The sequence below is a fragment of the Ochlerotatus camptorhynchus genome, unplaced genomic scaffold (genome assembly GCF_037179485.1).
Source record: "Ochlerotatus camptorhynchus isolate MF236.1 unplaced genomic scaffold, CSIRO-AGI_Acam_v1.1 ptg000244l, whole genome shotgun sequence".
Taxonomy (NCBI): Eukaryota; Metazoa; Arthropoda; class Insecta; order Diptera; family Culicidae; genus Ochlerotatus; species Ochlerotatus camptorhynchus.
In genome coordinates, this window is record NW_027040734.1 from 4,136,142 (window position 1) to 4,153,908 (window position 17,767).

At 38.0% G+C, this 17,767-nt stretch overlaps 1 pseudogene; it reads left to right on the forward strand.

Moving 5' to 3' along the window:
- Positions 1 to 528: 528 nt before the first annotated feature.
- LOC135704598 (uncharacterized) lies at positions 529 to 16,948 on the forward strand (annotated as a pseudogene).
- Positions 16,949 to 17,767: the final 819 nt, after the last annotated feature.

The following is a 17,767-nucleotide window of genomic DNA, read 5'->3' on the forward strand; positions in this document are numbered from 1 at the left end:
TTTATGATCCTGGATTAAGAAAAATCTTTAAAGCACAGGAAGATTTATTTTAAAACATTGAGAACATGGAGAAATATCCTAGATTTTTGGACATGCAGAGTTTTCAAGCTCCAAAACGAACAGATATATTCGTAATGCTGAATTTCGGTATGTTTATAAGATTGTGAACTTAAAATAAATAATTTCATTTTTTAAACATTGACACTTTCCAAATTTTCAGGATCTTGAACTTGGATTTGGAATGGAAAACTTTAAGTCTGTTAAAAGCTGTCAGACGGACCACTTCGCTAAGCCCTCGATCCCTGGTCTAGCCAACGGGGATCACTGAGGGTGGGTTCTACAACAACCTCTTTTTTTACTGGCTTTAGCTCGAGCATGAAAGAGGAACCTTCAGGGTCGGCTGTAGGTAGGATTGTTCGATCAAGGAATTGAAAGCACTTTCTCTCTTGTTAATTAGCTTTTTATTTCGACTTACTGTGTGTGTGTATGTGGGTAGTGTCTCACGATGCGGCCGGATGCAAGCACGAAATGCGGGAATGTCGCCTTTGCCTTGACGCTCGGGGTAATGCCTACGCCGAATCCAAGAGGGACGGATCGTACGCCGGATTGGCGGATCACACTCCTTTAGACGTCGGCGCGAGAGTCCAATCGCACGCCGGAATGGCGGATATTTTGCTGGACAATTCAGGCGATTAATAATGGGTCCTAAGGAAAGAACGTCCCAGGGTGGGTATTAGGAGGGTTACCGGTTATTTTTTTTAACTTTATTCTGTTTTGTGCTATGTCCTTTTACTCCATACCTGATTCTTATTTCACTTCCAAATCAAGTTTGGTAACGGTGATTTCAAATAAACTTCTTTATCTCTGATTTATTTTTATGGAGGATAGCAAACTTAACGCTTCGAAGCTCTGGATAAGAAAGACGCTTTAAAGTTATTACCCGGTAGCTTGACCCTCCTTTTTCCATACCCTTTGTTCATGTTCCCTTTTTGACGTGTCCAGTCCCGGTATCTGTGGCAACTCTTGTTTTCCCTTTTTGGCTCACTTCATACTGTTGTGTAGTGTGTGTTGTGGTGTGAAGTGTGTTAACAAATTATGTTCTTATTATTAGCTACTCCGGAGTATTTATCAATTTTTAGCATTAACATTTACTAACATTTATAATTATTTACTTTACTAACCTACTAACAAACAAACATTTAATTAATATGTTACAAAATCTAGGTTAAATAATCTCAACAGTAACAAGTCATTGAATTTGTTGAGATCTTGGACTTACTAAAATTAAGTATATGTTAAACTTATACTTTGAATGGTTTTCATTGCAGATATGTTAACTTAAAACTGATTATCATCATTTTAAAAAGTTTGCGGCAGTCAAGTTGTGGCTCTAACGAATTAAAAAAAAATACAGCCTTCTTATAAACCTAGAAACTTTTCGTAAACGTTTTGGAAAAACCTGAATTTGATACAGCCAAACGAGTGGGACGCCCTGAAATTTTAAGCCAAGTAAACTATCAGTCACTCGAATAGATTGGAGCGAAATAAAAAGATCAGCATTTAAAAGAAGGAAAACATTTGTTGGCCTATTTTGATCGTAGGGGAAAAAAAATTCACTATATGAACGCGTCATTGGGATGGTACTAATGGATACTTTTGGACGCTATTGAAAATTTTGTCGATTGCTGAATTTATATATGGGCCCAAATTAGGGGCACTTAGGCCGACATTACATCCATTTCCCCTATATATTGTTTTAGTTTATGCCGAGATATTGTAAAGTCAATGGTTTCTCAGTATTGAGGGCATCATGCAATTGAATGGCCCATATTTTACATCATTTGTGCGATGATGGTTTATGAAAAATTAATTTTGATTTCAAAGCTACCGAGTAGGTGCATAGAAATTTAATTTTGATAAAAGTTCTGTTGATTCTATGCGCTGCGAAACGATATCGTTTACAAATGAAACCATTGCATAATCACGACGCTCTTTTAATGTTGATATGTTTATAAGCATGCAGCGTACTTCATATGATGGAAGTGGAAATGTTGGTCATTCTAATAAATGAAGGGCGTATAATAGATTTGTTGCACTGATTCTAATCTTTCTTCGTGCGTTATTTAAAAAGAAGACCATATAATGCTTCAATATTCCAAAATTTAACTCACATAGGCAATATATAGTGTTTTAATTGTGTATCGGTCCTGAAAGTTAAAGCAGAAGCGCTACTGGTTAACCAGCCTGGTTCAAGCGATCTTGAGTTTTGGGTGAGAAGGTGTCATATACCACTTTTACGGTTCACCTTTAGCTATTAACGTGATTTTATGAATGATTTTCCCATTAGTTTACAGTAAATATGCAAATTACATAACGCAGGAATAACGTTTATCACGCGTGCTTCATTAAACTGCTCGTGATATTGAAAATGTCAGGACCAAATCCAATCGGCTTGACATATAACATGCGAAAATAGGGGTTAAGGAACCCAACACATTTCATCTCACACTAAAAACCATTTACGGCTACTAGCAAGAGGCATTAAACGAGCTTCACTAAATTGACGACTGCACGGTCGTTCAAACCAACTTAAAACTGAGTAGAGTCGACTCAATTTCGTTAAAAGGGGATTTCATCAGAAGTGCATTGAATTTTCCGAGCTTTTCCCGGAAAAACTTCTCGAATATGAGGAAAATCTATGAACATGTTACTCAACCTAGGAGTACACCAAAAGCCTCTATCGATTAACATCATATTCGCGAAGTTTTTCCAGAAAAAAAAACCTGCAAAGTTCATCTAATTTTTGACGAAATTGAGTCGACTCGACTCAATTTTGAGTCGGTCTGATCGACCGTGTGGATGCACTCGTTTCTCCTCAAATAAATCGAAAGACCTTTGGATAGAAATAAAAAGCTTAACACCTCAAGTGCATCTTTCAGCTACTACCGAGTGACGCACAAACCTCTACCGAAAGCACATGCCATTTTCCCCATTTTGACTTGAAGCCGATTATGACGATTATGACGGCGAGGTTACATCACCGATGACCGGTCGGTGGTTGCCGATAATTTTCTGTTTCTTGCATCTTCGAGCAGTTTGTTCGGTGCTATTGATTGATTGATCTGCCCCAACCAACTCCGTGTGCTGCTGTAATTCACGAGCAATTGCGCTCAGCTCGGTAGGTAATTAGCTCTCTGTTGTGTTTCACCCAAAACTTCGTTCCACGAGTCACGCTTACCTGCTGCGATTTTGTTTCAATCCATCGGGGACCAGGAAGGATGCGATTGAAGTTTGAAGTTTTGAAATTATAGATCCGTGGGTAGAAACGAATAAGTGAGTGTAGCAGCGCTTTGATTCCCCTAAAGTCAGCATTAGTTAAAGTGTTCAGCAAATTCCATCACCCTACACCCTACATTGCTTATGAAGCTTGAAACTTAAATTATCCTCATTTCCTTTGTCAGTTTTCCCGGTGCCTTTTTAATGTACTACCATAAACCATTCTACAACCTTATTAAGTTGCCGTTATATCTCTAATGAGCATCTAAAGTGAGCCATGAAATGGGATTTAAAAAAAAACATCATGTCGCCCATCCTGGGAAAAGTGAAATCCCTCCGTGGGAGGAATCTTTCTTGGGTTCCCTAAAGGGTGGTTTCACTTTTTGTTTTACGACCGCAAACTCCATCGACACACGCTCGCCATTTGATCTCGGCCCCATCAAACACACCTAAGCTGCTGCGTTTTAGTGCATTGTAAAACTTTCAAGCCATATCTGCAGTAACAAATTTCACAAAGTGCACTTTCCACGCACCGGGATGTGGAGTAGAGTCAATAAACATTGGCGACTAATCAGAGCCTCGGAGCGATACCGGTTAACTGTTTCGCTTGGCCCATTCAGGAACTTCTCGAACGCCCTAAAACGGATCGAAGCGCAGTAAAACACCGCCCCGTTCGCTAACTGCGGAGCCGAGGAGTTAGTTATCGCAGCCTGTTAACCTTCTTTCCGGACTAATATAGCTAATCGCAGAGCCGCAGTGCAGTGTGCTCGTGACTTTCCAATGTAACCTTGTAGTTTTAGGTAAACGTATGTAGGTACCCATGCATGATCTCAGATCGCGTGGTTTGAGACCCACCAACGGCAGCTGCATAGGCAGTGCCGTAGGCGAACAATTTGCAAAAACTTAGCCAAGGTGAAATGTTTTCGCGAATGGCACTGCAGTTCAAGTACACACGGCGATCTAGAAAAACGAGATGGTTGTTTGCAGCTATCGCACGGTCAATCAGCTGGGCTTGGCAGTTCGCTTTCTGGGCTGTGGAATTTTTGCAAGGGATGGTGGTTAAATTGGAACTGAATTAGGTGTCATAATTGGGGTAGGTGAGTCAGTTTTGGGTTTAGCTCCAGTGTTTGGCTCAAGTCGAAATTGTAGCCAATAATAATTAATAAAATGAGATAATGATAGCATTCGAGCAAGAATTTCCTCAGCTTAATTTCACTTTTTCAGATTCCGGAGTGATTTGAGATTTGGGCGTAATTGCATTTGAAAACAAACATGTCAATCAATGATTCGCGAATAAAAGATCAAAATATCAAATGAAAGGTAATTAAGAATACTTTTTAGGAAAAATATAATGATATAAAAAATTGAGATTTTGTATTGAAAAACATTGATTGTATTTGTTTTCATGGTTTTCATGATGTGTAGATAGAGGCCGCAATATGTTGTTATATTTTTCCTTGAAAATTTAGTTTTTTTTTTACACATTATATCAAAAAATCAGAAATGTGTTTTTTTTTCGTTTATGAGTTATATTTATTTTAATTATCAAGTATTGGGTTTTCGCTCGATACTCCTATGCGACTAGACTACCGTCGTGACCATGATACAGTCGCTGAAAATCATATATTTAGATAGTTGAAGATGCTAATTTCAAATAACAGACTGTAGTGGTAATTTTTATACGATAGATGGAGTAGTTGAAAGCATATAGTTGATAGTTCCGTTAGAGTACGGCAGTGTGAAGATTGCATATAGATATTAGAATAGCGAGCTAGGACAACTTTTAAGGAAGGTACAAATCGGTTTTTTTATCTCTCTTTACCAAACTCCCCCTTTGGAGAGGGATGGTGAGGGGGGGGGCCCGCCACCACTGGCAAAAAGAGATGAAAACCGACCCGCTCAAGTACCAACTGTGTGTTTGAAACAGTTCTACCGATTTTTTTACCTTGTTGACTTCGTCGACAACTATGTAAACGCATTAGCGACGGCTCGGATGGGTTCATTCAACCCATATTGCCGATTACGAGCTGCGAGATGTACAAAATTACGCTTTCTTGTCACTCTCTCAGGTGCGTTAAAGAAAAGCTGTCGAAGTAATTCGGAGGAATCCATCTAGCTGGTAATGATTTTAGCAGCAAACACAGCTTGAGCGTTCCGTCTTCTTTGTTTCAAGGTGTCAATTCCAAGCAGACGACAGCGATCCACGTAAGATGGCAAGTTAGCCGTGTCACGCCAAGGCAGATGACGAAGCGCGTAGTGAACAAACTTTCTCTGTACACTCTCAAATCTGGCTATCCAGCATGCTTGGGACGAGCACCAGACGACAGCACTAAACTCTAAGATTGAACGTACTAACGAACAATACAGCGCCCGCAGGCAAAGCGAATCGCGAAAGTCTTCAGATATTTTGAACATAAAGCCAAGCTGCCTGTTAGTTTTAGTCAGGATGTCATTGTAGTGCGGTTTGAAGGTCAATTCACAGTCAAGTGTTACTCCCAAATCTTTGATCTGGCTAATCGTTTCAAATGTTTGCCCAGAAATGGAATAATCAAATATTATCAGGTTTTGTTTGCGGTGAAATGATATCACATTGCACTTGTTGATGCTGAGCGTCAAGAAATTACGGGAGCACCAATTCTGCATACGATCCACAATCAGCTGCAACTCCTCACAATCAGCAATTGATAACCACATACATTTTGACATTGTCAGCGTACAATAGCCGGCATCCAGGTGGCAGTAGACACGAAAGCTCGTTGACGAAAAGCGAAAACAGAAGGGGTCCCAGATTACTTCCTTGGGGAACGCCGGAAACGTTCGTGAAAACTTCAGAACGAGAAGCTCCAATCTTAACGCAAAGCGAATAGTTCGTAAGGTAAGATATGAACCACGAGATGAATGATCCACACACTCCGAGTTTCTCAAGCTTGCTCAATATAATGTTGAGGTCTACTCGGTCAAATGCAGCCGTGGAGATGTAATTTTTACAAGAGCTGAAGAGCGCCTTGAATACTTTGGAGCAGCAACATAGTGATGTGATTCCTCTGTAATTCTGGACATTCCTTTTATCACCTTTCTTGTGGACGGGGAACATATACGAAAATTTCCACGCCTCAGGGAATTCACTCTCCTGTAGTGACAGATTAAATAACTTCACCAAGGGAGTGAGCAACGACTCCAAACACAGCTTCAGAACGGACGCAGGAATGCCGTCTGGCCCGGCAGCAAACGAGAGTTTCAACCTTTGAAGAGCTAGATTGACGGTATGTTCACTGATGTAAAACGGATGGAGCTCAAATGCGTCTGTTGGAGAATCGCTCATAGCAATCATGACTTGATTTGGTGAGGCCGAAGATTCATTGAACGAACTCATGAAATGTTGAGCAAAAAGGCGGAATTTCTCCGCTTCAGATTCAGCGGTTTGCTCACCAAGATGAACTGACAATGGCAAACCGACTTCGTTCTTTTTAGAGTTCACAAACGACCAGAAACGCTTTGGATTTCTACGAAGAGATCATTGCGTGCGGAAGACATATCGTCGATACTGGAATCTGTTGCATTTCCTATAGTCGTTACTTGTGCGGTTGGCAGTATCTTGGTAGCGATTTAGCCCTATACCGTTTCAGTCGACGCAAGTGACCGTTAGACCACGGAGGCTTTGGTGCGGGGCGGGCAATAGGTACAAATCAGCCATGATATCCAATGACTGAAATATTCAACGGCTTCGTCAACACAGCCAGCTAGTTCTAATGGTCGCCAATCGATACCGGAAATAGCAGCACTAACCGCAACATAGTCGGCTCGACGGAAATCCAGTGTACGATTATTTTCGGAACAATCCTCAAAAACGACTGGCGCTGAGAGGTTCATCAAGACGTATAAAGCAGGGTGTTCTGCATCAAGAAATATCAGAGGTTCTATGGCTTCCGAAACGGTGCATGCCAGAGTTGCAGCTTCGTTAGACAGAACAAGGTCTAGAAAGCGAGCGTTCCTATTCAATACACCATTGATCTGCGTCAGTCCATGTAAAACGAAACCGTCGATAAGCGTTGAACTAGCAGCCGATAGAACCGATTGAGGCTCAACCTGGAAAGACCTATCGTATGACTTACTCCACCGGAGCAAAGGCTGTTTATAATCTCCGAGATGCAGAGCATAGTCATTGAATTCCAAATTGGAAACAATAGCACCGATGGAGTTCACATGATCCTGAATATCAATGACATCGTTGCGTCGGTCAGGAGGTAAATAGATCACGCCTGCACTAATAACTCGACTTGTCGTAGTGATTCTAACCCACAGCTGTTCTAGAGGATCGGAAACAGGTGTTGGATCGATATAACTGTTCCAACGTGATGAAAAAGGTCCTGAACCTGACGGAATTCCTCCAGTATTTATTAACTGTCTAGCAATGGAACTCACTGATCCATTGTTTTGGCTTTTTAATATGTCCCTTGAATCTGAAACCTTCCCAAAACTTTGCCTATCTTTAAATCTGGCCGAAAATCTGACGTACGTAATTATCGTGGTATAGCCATTATCTCTTGCATTCCTAAACTTTTCGAGGTAATTGTCAACGAAAAAATATTTCTCCAAATCAAAAATAGATTAACTGACATCCAACACGGCTTTTTCAAGGGTCGCTCGACCTTGACAAATTTACTTGAATGTATAGACTATCCATTGAATGCAATGGATAATGGAAACCACGTAGAATTCTCTATACAGACTTTAGCAAGGCATTTGACCGCATAGACATACCAATGCTACTTTTTAAATTGCAAAAAATTGGAATTGAGTCAGGGCTCCTAAAATGGCTTGAATAATTAAATTCAACGGAAAGAAATCGAGTCCAATTCCTGTCACTTCAGGCGTCCCCCAAGGCTCTCATTTGGGACCTCTTCTTTTTATTCTATACGTAAACGACCTTTCTTTCATTCTCAAAAAACTTAAATTGCTTATTTATGCCGACGACATGAAGCTCTTTTTGGAAATAAGAAATGAAGAAGACATCAATATATTCCGGAATGAAATACACATATTCTACATACGGTGCAAAAAAAAATCTACTAGAATTGAATGTAAAAAAAAATGCAACTTAATATCATTTAGCAGCAAAAGAACAACTTCAAATATTTCAGTTGCACTACGAGATCAAAATGTAGAAAAATGTGAAAGAGTAAGGGATTTAGGAATTATCTTAGACTCTAAACTAACTTTCATAGACCATTACAACACAATTATTCACAGAGCAAATAAAATGCTAGGCTTTATCAAGCGTTATAGTTATAGCAAAAAACTTTCAAAACACTATATATTGCCTATGTAAGGTCAATACTGGAATATTGAAGCGTTGTATGGTCTACACGAAGAAAGATTAGAATCCGAACAAAAACAATTTCTATTATACGCTCTTCGTAAATCAGGTTGGGCATCATTTCCTCTTCCATCATATCAAGTACGCTGCATTAGAATGATAACAAAATTTGAAATTTTCACTCCACAGTGCTGAAACGGTTCCAAATTGGGTCCTGCTTAGCCTCCCAAAACTTGAACTACTTTAGTAAGAAACTGACTTGGCACAAACCATTTCAAGTTTCTATGGGAATTACTATGGGAAAACTTAAGTTTTTGTTTATATCTATCTCAAAATTCACCACATCACTGTGATTTTAAAAATGATAGCAGTGATTGTAGAAAATTTTCTCAGCTACAACTTTGTTAAAAACTACTTTTTAATCAAATGCATGGAACAAAAGTTATTAATGATTCAAGTCACTGATGTCTTATGATTATGCTCATTCAACTGTTCAGCAGGCAACATTGGTGTTTCTGGTGAGAAGAGTAGAGGAAAAAATCATGGCTACTATGTCACACTGCCGAATACAGTGTTGCCCACAATACAGTTGCTTAATCTTGCCTTAATCTTAATCTTAAACAATTAATAACAATTTAATTTGACGTTTGGCTGAAAAACGATTTTCTGCAAAGTTGTAGCTGATAAAAAATTCCATAAGAATAGCAATATAATTAGTTAACAGTACAATATGTAAAAAGGCAAGAAGACAATGAACAAAAAGTTTGGTTTTCCCATAGTAATTTCCATATTAACTTCGAATGATTTGTGCCAAGTCAGTTTCTTACCAAATGAGTTTAAATTTTGGGAGGCTAATCAGGACCTGATTTGAAGCCGTTTGAGCACTGTGGAGCGAAAATTTCAAATAAACATACAAACATTAAAAGAGCGTCGTGAATATGCAATGATTTCATTTGTAAACGATATCGTTTCGCAGCGCATTGACTCCACAGAACTTTTATCAAAATTAAATTTCCATGCACCTACTCGGCAACTCTGAAATCGAAATTTATTTGCCATAAAACAAATTATGCAAAATATGGGCCATTAAACCGCATGATGGTCTCTTACAATCAATACTGCAAAACCATTGACTTAACAATGTCTCGGCATAAACTATAACAATATTTTTACTCCATAAGGCATTATAACTCATAAAAAAAATAAAGGATAGCTGACACTGCTTAATTTTTATCAAAGACAAAATTATACTTTTAACCTATTTTCCAAAGTTGACGAAATAAATAAATAAATAAATTTAAGAAAACAAAACTGTATTCGAATATGTACTAGTCTACTTTGGTTGACGAAAATAAATAAATAAACAGTATCGGGAAAGCTGTCAAATCGTTAGTTATGCATCGAAAAGTGAAGTGATTAGTTTGCTTTAATTTTCAATTCGAAATTCTACTTGAAAGCCTATGGGATTAAAAACAATAGCATTGTGCTCAGAAAACGAAGCTCTTTCAGACGATGTATGATAATCGATAAATGAAAGAACCTAATTTACAGCACTGATACTAAATCTCATTTGTATAATACGGAAACGCTCGTCCAATTGTTGAAGAGCAACCCACATTTCTGCTCTTGCTCTCGTTTACATTGTTTCCATTGCTCTCAAGCAGAAAAAAAAAAAATCTACATCCATGTTCCCTTCCCCATTAGCCATGCAAAAAGCCCTCTTTTACCGCCCATTACTATGATCATTTGCATGGCAAATGTGTGTCTCCAGTGAGCAGCGGAAAATACCCCTGCCTGCACGCTTCTTTTCTCTAAATTCTGTGATTATAGGTCTCTTGGTTATTATCTTCATGCTAGGCAAGTTGCCTTTGGATCGCGTCCAACCGGTTGTTTGTTTCCCAGCGACGACATGGAAAATGCGGTGGCGTGTAACTCCCGGAGCGGCCTCCTCCTTATCTCCCACAGCAGCAATGTGTGCTTTCTGCTTTCCACCCGGTTCTTTCTCTTTTGCACCCATAAAGCCCCCAGCCATGTGCTGAATTAACCTAATTTTTCATTATCTTCTGCGATGCCCGTCCCTGCTCCGAATGGTTGTTTCTACGATTTCGATTGGTACGTCACTCACTCCTCACCAGACACCAGCTCTTCGGGCCTTATGATTTGACGACCAACCCTTGTAGGTTCGTTTTGATTGGGACCCCTAGCAGTCAACACGGTAATGAGCCATCGTCGTCAGTCTCTGTTGATATATATTTTGATGATTCGCTTCTCGCTGGTCCGTTTCCCACATGATTAGTCTCGGATTCGGTGCTGTTGTTGTTGATGGGCATTACGATAATCACATTGTTTTGGACGCGCTCTGCTATCTCATCAATTTTATGGCAGTTTTTTTTTTATTATTATTATTCGTTCGAGATTGTGTCTCCTACTGACTCCGACTGACTGACTGACTGACTGACGGATTGCTAGAGAGTGATAGTTTAGCAGCAGTCTGGCAACTGACTTCTCGTTATCCGTGGATCATCGTGTGGATGCTGTGGTCAGCGCGGGTCCATTTTTTAACGCAGGGATCGTGGGCAGACAACGAAAGAGAAAGTAGATGTGGGTCAATGTTAATCGATAGAGGTGGATCGGAATGTTGATCAGCAGCCGGCGAGTGGAGCAATACGAACGACAACGGCGGAGTTTTCTTCCTTCCAGGAAAGATAGTGGAACTGTTTTGCGAAGTTGAGTTTTACCGGGTCCCCCGGGGGTTTGCATTTATATATTTCAACACAAGGGTATTGACCCTGGATATTAAGGGCAAAGGAAGTCGACCACCCGCATAACAACGTCCGATTTGATTTTTTTTTTATGAACTTAAACGCTTGTGTTCATTCTGTTGTATTGCATATGTACGGTAGAAAAACATAATGTTCATGTAAAGTGATTTACTATTGAATTTGCACTACTTGCCAAACATTGCAATTCGATAAGCAAGTCTCTTGGAAGAGATCATATCGAAGCACGATGAAATCAACAACAAATCACTTCACTTTAGATTGTATTGCACATCGAACTCGAAATGTCAACCTTACTGATATTAACAATCTATCTATCTAAATAATGTATCCTTGGATTTAACAAATGCTAAAAATGGGTTTAAATAAATATATAGCTTTGTTCATACTGCAAGCCTTGTTATATGTTATTCAGAAGATGACCATATCATATTACTACCCGGATCACATGTTTCCAACTGATATTGAACAACATCGCAAGGCTTTTAGTAGAAGCAAGACGAGAAATTGAGCAATAAATTGGATAAGTTTGACAATGTTTTGTAATCTAACTTATCGGAATAATACACTATTATTGTATACAGCAACATTTTCGTATTACTCACACTCTAGAACGCAAATTATTTCGGGCGAAGATGGAGAACTATTGACTATATTTGTTGTTGATTTGCCATCTTCGCGAGTAATATTTGTCATGTACGTTTTTGACATTTGCTTCCAAAAGCAAAATTAATCAAATTCAATGGATGCAAACAGTGGTGCCCAGGCGTTCCAAATGTATCGCTTGCCGACAGTAGTTCGGCAACTGTCGGCTTTTTCCCCCTTTAACAGTCTTGTGAACATGCAATTGATGACAGTCCGCAGTAAGGCTGTTATGGGACATGCAACGTTGCCGTGTTGTACTATTCGTAACAGTTTGCTATTTTTCCTATATCTTCTTTGTTCGTCAACGACAGCCTCGGTTTACCAGTTATCACAGTCTTGGTAGAATTGGTATGTACTTCGTGATACTGCCACTTCGTTGCTGCTGTATCTCTGAATAACTTCTGAAATAGTTGATTCTCAATTAGTTAACCAACCGCCTCGGTAGAAGCAACACTGAAGTAATGTGTTCGTCAGTCCTTTTGCAAATTTATTAATGAATTTAACGGCAAATTCCGAAATGGAGAAATTGAGTGCAGTGGAAGTGGGCCCTATACCGGGCAGTTTTTGTGAAGCGCCATTGGATGAGGGGTGTAGTGTGGACCCATTTGAGCATAGTATCGAAGAATTAAGTGCTAATCGGAGTGGCATTGATGAAAGTGGCTCGGGTGGTGCGTCAGGAAGTGGTGTGGGTGGTATTACCATCGGTCAAAGCTCTGTTAGTGGACGCAAACGATAATTCCGAAGCATCGCGGAGGATTGCATGGCATTAGTGGACGGATTTTTGGTGTGTCGAATTGATGAAACTTCTGAATGTAAATATAAACAGAAGCCACAAAGGCTAGATTGTGGCAATTTTATCAGACACTTAAGATGCGAACATGCTGAACTTGCCCGCGCGCGAGGTTTGTTCAAGGAAGAACAAGAGCATAGTCAGATAAAAAAACGGCGCGTTGCAAAAGTTGGCATTGCCATCGACCATCAAACGGTTGTGGAAGCAATATTGCGGATGACGGGAGTCGAGCATTTGCCCATATGCAAAGTTGAAACCAAGGGGCTTAAAATGCTGCTCGACCCTATCTGTGAGTCATTGGGAATGAAAGTAAGTTCGGAAAAAGTGATTGTGCATTTAAAAGTTTGTGCAGACTATATAAAAAAAAATATTCGTGGCGAAATGCAAAACAAACTGATAAGTTTAAAAATAGACTCAGCATCCCGCCATGGCCGTCACGTTCTCGGTTTGAATGTGCAGTTCTATAATGGTGATGAAGTTATCATCCGCACTCTTGGTAAGTTTTATCTTTTAAATGCATTCCAATAAAATAAAATTCGTTAGCACCACATATGTAATGAAGATATCAACTTGATTAGGGGTTGTCCATAAACTACGTAGCCACCTTATGGGGGGAAGGGGTCACGAAATATCTACGTTGAGCTACGAGGGGAGATGGGGTAAAAGTTGTGTTTACATGGTTATTTTGAAAAAGTTTTTAGCTACTGATTGTTTTATTTGTAATTAACATCAATCACAAAGCTGATGCAATCAGGCATAGAATCTTTTTATTTGAGTTTGTCCCCTATAATCCATTCTGGAGTAGGGTGGATAGCTAGTTCGTCATATCGACATATCATATGACTTATTTTATTCTACGTCTCACAAGCAATGAAGACAAAATACTGCATCTAGTATGCATGCATCAAATGTTTTCCTCACGAGTTAAATTACGAGTGACTAATCAAAAATGTTGCGGGGTTGTCGGAAGATTGAGTTCCTGGATGTTTTAATAAGAACTTAAAACTATCTAAGAAGACGCCTATATTTTTCAAAGATTTTTAAGATGTTGAAGGAATTTAAGATTCGTTTTGCATAATCCGGAAAAATTGAATTTGATTTTTTGGGAATAGCACTTAAAAGGAGAAAATTTAAGTTGTGTAAAAACTTCTGATAAATTTAATGAAATTTGAAGAAAGCCAATGATTTTTACAATTAGTTTTCGTGAAGCAGCATCTTAATTATTTTCGATGCACTCAGAACATCTAAACAGATGCAAGATTTTTGAGATGTTCTTGGAAAGGTTAAATTTATGCTATTTTTAGAGAAATTTTTTATATACCCAACTAATTTTGACGAAATTTAGAAAATGCAACCTTGGAGTAGATTTTAATGGCAAACAGTAGATTAGGAGAACTTAAGGAATTTTGTCAAACGTCTTTAATTTTTCGAGAAATTCAATACTTTGAACAAAAAGATGCAACATTTTTGGGATGTTTGGAGATTTTAGGACGTTCAGCAAATTTCTGTAATATTTAATAAATTTCGAATCAGTTCAGGGATTTTCAGAGAATTCAAACAAATGTCAGAATAGTTTACGGATTTGTATGTACTCGTAAATCATATAGAAGATGAATCAGGGCACATCGCTGGTGAGTGCAGATTTATATGGCAAGCAATTGATATGTTTTTATCATGAGGATAACAACACAGATTAGAAGAATAATTTATTCAAGTGCTTTATAATAATTAGTTCCGAGAAAACAGGAAAAAAAAAACCGAGAATTTCGAAATTAAAATTCGTTATCCACCCTGTTTAATGAATTTTGGAGAATTCCAACATTTCCTAGTGATTCTATAAACCTATCTTTGTTTCATAGTTAAAGTGAAACTAGTGATTTTTAGGACGTATTCGTGAACAATATAAAAAATTCCTCAAACATGAAGAGCTTTTGAGTGTGTTGAGTTGAGTTGAGTTGAGTTGAGTTGAGTTGAGATATGTAGTCTATAATTTGATTGATTGACGAATAAATACATAAATAATTTCCTTTTAATTCTGTTATAATTGCTTATCTTTGACGGATACGCGTGTTTCGTCTAATACTTGCAGACTCCCTCAGTCCCGAGTACTCAACACCAGTGGTGTTTTAAGATTTGGAACCAGGAAAACCTGAAAAAATACGGGAATTTCGAAATGAAAAATCGCTGGTCACTGCGTCATGTACTTTTGGAATATTGCATAACATTTGTCCCATTAAAACAATTTATTGAATCAGTGGGACAAATATGCTTTCTATTTTCAAGTAGCACAAATAGGAAAAAAATACAATGTTGCTGTTTCGCATCATGGGGCAGTTCTCTCTTGATTTAAGTTACTTAAACATACATAATTTTCTAGTTCACAGAGAACTCATAGATTCTATTAACAAAAACGAATATCATATTGTCAATCGAAAACTCTGTACAAAAAATAATAACGGCTCCCCAGAAAATATGTGTTAGGAATCTTTGATATATTTTTTTAGATCAAGATCTATCAGATTATTGGAATTATATTCATGATTATAAAAATGCGTTGCAACCAGTTTATGTAGCTACAAAAGAGATGCAGGCCAAACATATGTCTTTGGGGGATTTTTACATCCACTGGCTTCGTTGCACGATGGAAGTTAATCAGCAATCTACGAATGACTTGGCGAAACAACTAACAACATCGTTGCAAACAAGACTTCAGCAGCTTCAAGCTGCCCTTTAAAGCTGCATTATTAATCGATCCCAGGTTTAATTATATCTCATCATCTGTTCTGACTCCAGAGGAAAAGGAGGAAACCAGGGTAAGTTGTTTTTTGTTTTTTTTTTGTTTTTTTCTTATTTTTGGCACTTAAGTTCCAAAAGTGTACATTACTTACTAAAACGAGTGAAAAAATTGAAGATAATTAACATTACACATTAGGCTGGGTCAAGTTTATATGGCGGTTCATAAATCCCTGCTCCCCACTGCTCTTTCGATTAGTAATGATGTCCCAAACAACTGTGTAACATTTGGGTGTATTTGGTTGAGACCACGATTTGTTGGAGAATTTTAAAGTTTGTATGGGAAAATGTATGAGGAACGGTCAATAAATATTCATTTGCCTGCCAAAAATCGAAAAATCGATCAATATGCACCAAACTTTTATTTAGGTTGGAAAACTATGCTAGTATCAAAAGTTATTAAACATATAATGTATGGCGGTTTTGATAACGGCTTTAGCTCAGGACTCCTATCAAAATACACCCAAATTTTGCGCATTTGTTTGGGACCTCATTACTAATCGAAAGAGCAGAGGGGAGCAAGGGTTAAATATATAGTTGACCCAGTCTATTCCATATGCTCTGTTAAAAACTGTTAATTTTTATTTGAATGGAATATTATTATTTTTTATAAAAATTATTTTTTTTCAAAAGTTGTTGCATTTTGCTTTCTAACCAACTGTGTGACGAACACTTTATAAAAACTGAAATATAAACCGTAAACCTCTCAAATATTTAAATAATGATTATTTTAACTTATGAAAAGCATTTTATCATTAATATATTATTAATATTACAATAATGATTCCACAAATATTAGAAAAATATGCAGTTAACATTTAATTAAATTCATTTTTCATCTCATAGAAATTTGTCATCGCCACATCCAAAAGGATCAAGTCTTTGAAACCAAGTAAGTTACCACAAACACCGAAGACTACCGATCAAACCGCCAAAAATATGACAAATTTGGACGATTTTATGACGCGTTTGTTTGGGGGGTCTGCGCCATCAACATCGCAGAGCAGCCATGAGGATTTATTTACAAAGCAAGTAAATGCTTTTGATTTAGAAAGTCATCAAAACTATCGGTATGACACGTGGAAACACTGGCGAGATCGCCGAGAAACTCAAGCGGAACTCTCTGAAACTGCTCTGACAATAATGACTGTGCCGTCAACGCAAGTGTCAGTTGAACGTGCATTTAGTGCATTGGCACTAGTGCTATCATCAGCACGAACCAAGCTATCGACACAAAATCTTTCAAACATACTATTAGTTAAATTGAACGAAGAACTTATTCAGGAAGCAGTTTCCAAAATGTATGACTGGAAGGCGTTCCAAGGTCTTAACGATGCGACTGAGTGATTATATTTGAGATTTTTTTTTACTGTTTCTGTAATAATATTTGGATTTTTCCCAGAGAGATGAAAAATACTGCCAGTGAATAAATTACTATTAAAAGAATTGATAGTTAAAACATGTTCTTGTTTGAAAATAACAAAATTTGAAAGAATTTGTTTGAATGGTATAAAATAAATTGCTAACTGTAATAAGTAACGGATGTTCCGAATCTTCCGGAAGACTAGTGTGTGGTTTCCCAGGACTGTATTCTTACCACAATATAAAATTCATTCTTAACAGTCGTGAAAAAGTACGTTTGCAAAAAAATCGCGAAGCTCTAAGATCAGTTTCATAAATTTACCACTTCTATGGATGTTCCGGATCTTGTGAAGGATCAATCAGTGGCTTCCCAGGACTGTATTCTGACTAACATCAAAATTCAATATTAATAGTGGTGAAGAAAACGTTTGCAAAAATAATCGCTAAGCTCTAAAATTAGTTTCACGATTTGACCACTGTTTCGGATCTTCCGGAGGACTCGATTGTAGTTTTTTGTGATCATATTCTGGCCACAATGTCAAATATATTAATTAAAGTCGTAAACTAGTGCTCCTACAAAAAAAAACACGAAAGCTCTAAGATCATTTTCATGAACCGACCACTTTTACGGGTGTTCCGGATCTTCCAGAGGACCATTATGTTGCCTCGAATGAATTTATTCTGACTACAATATAAGATGCATTCTATATAGCTGTGAAGATGTACATTTGTAAAAAATCGCAAAGCTCTATGATCAGTTTCATGAACTGACTACTTTTACGGATTTTCCGGATCTAACGGATG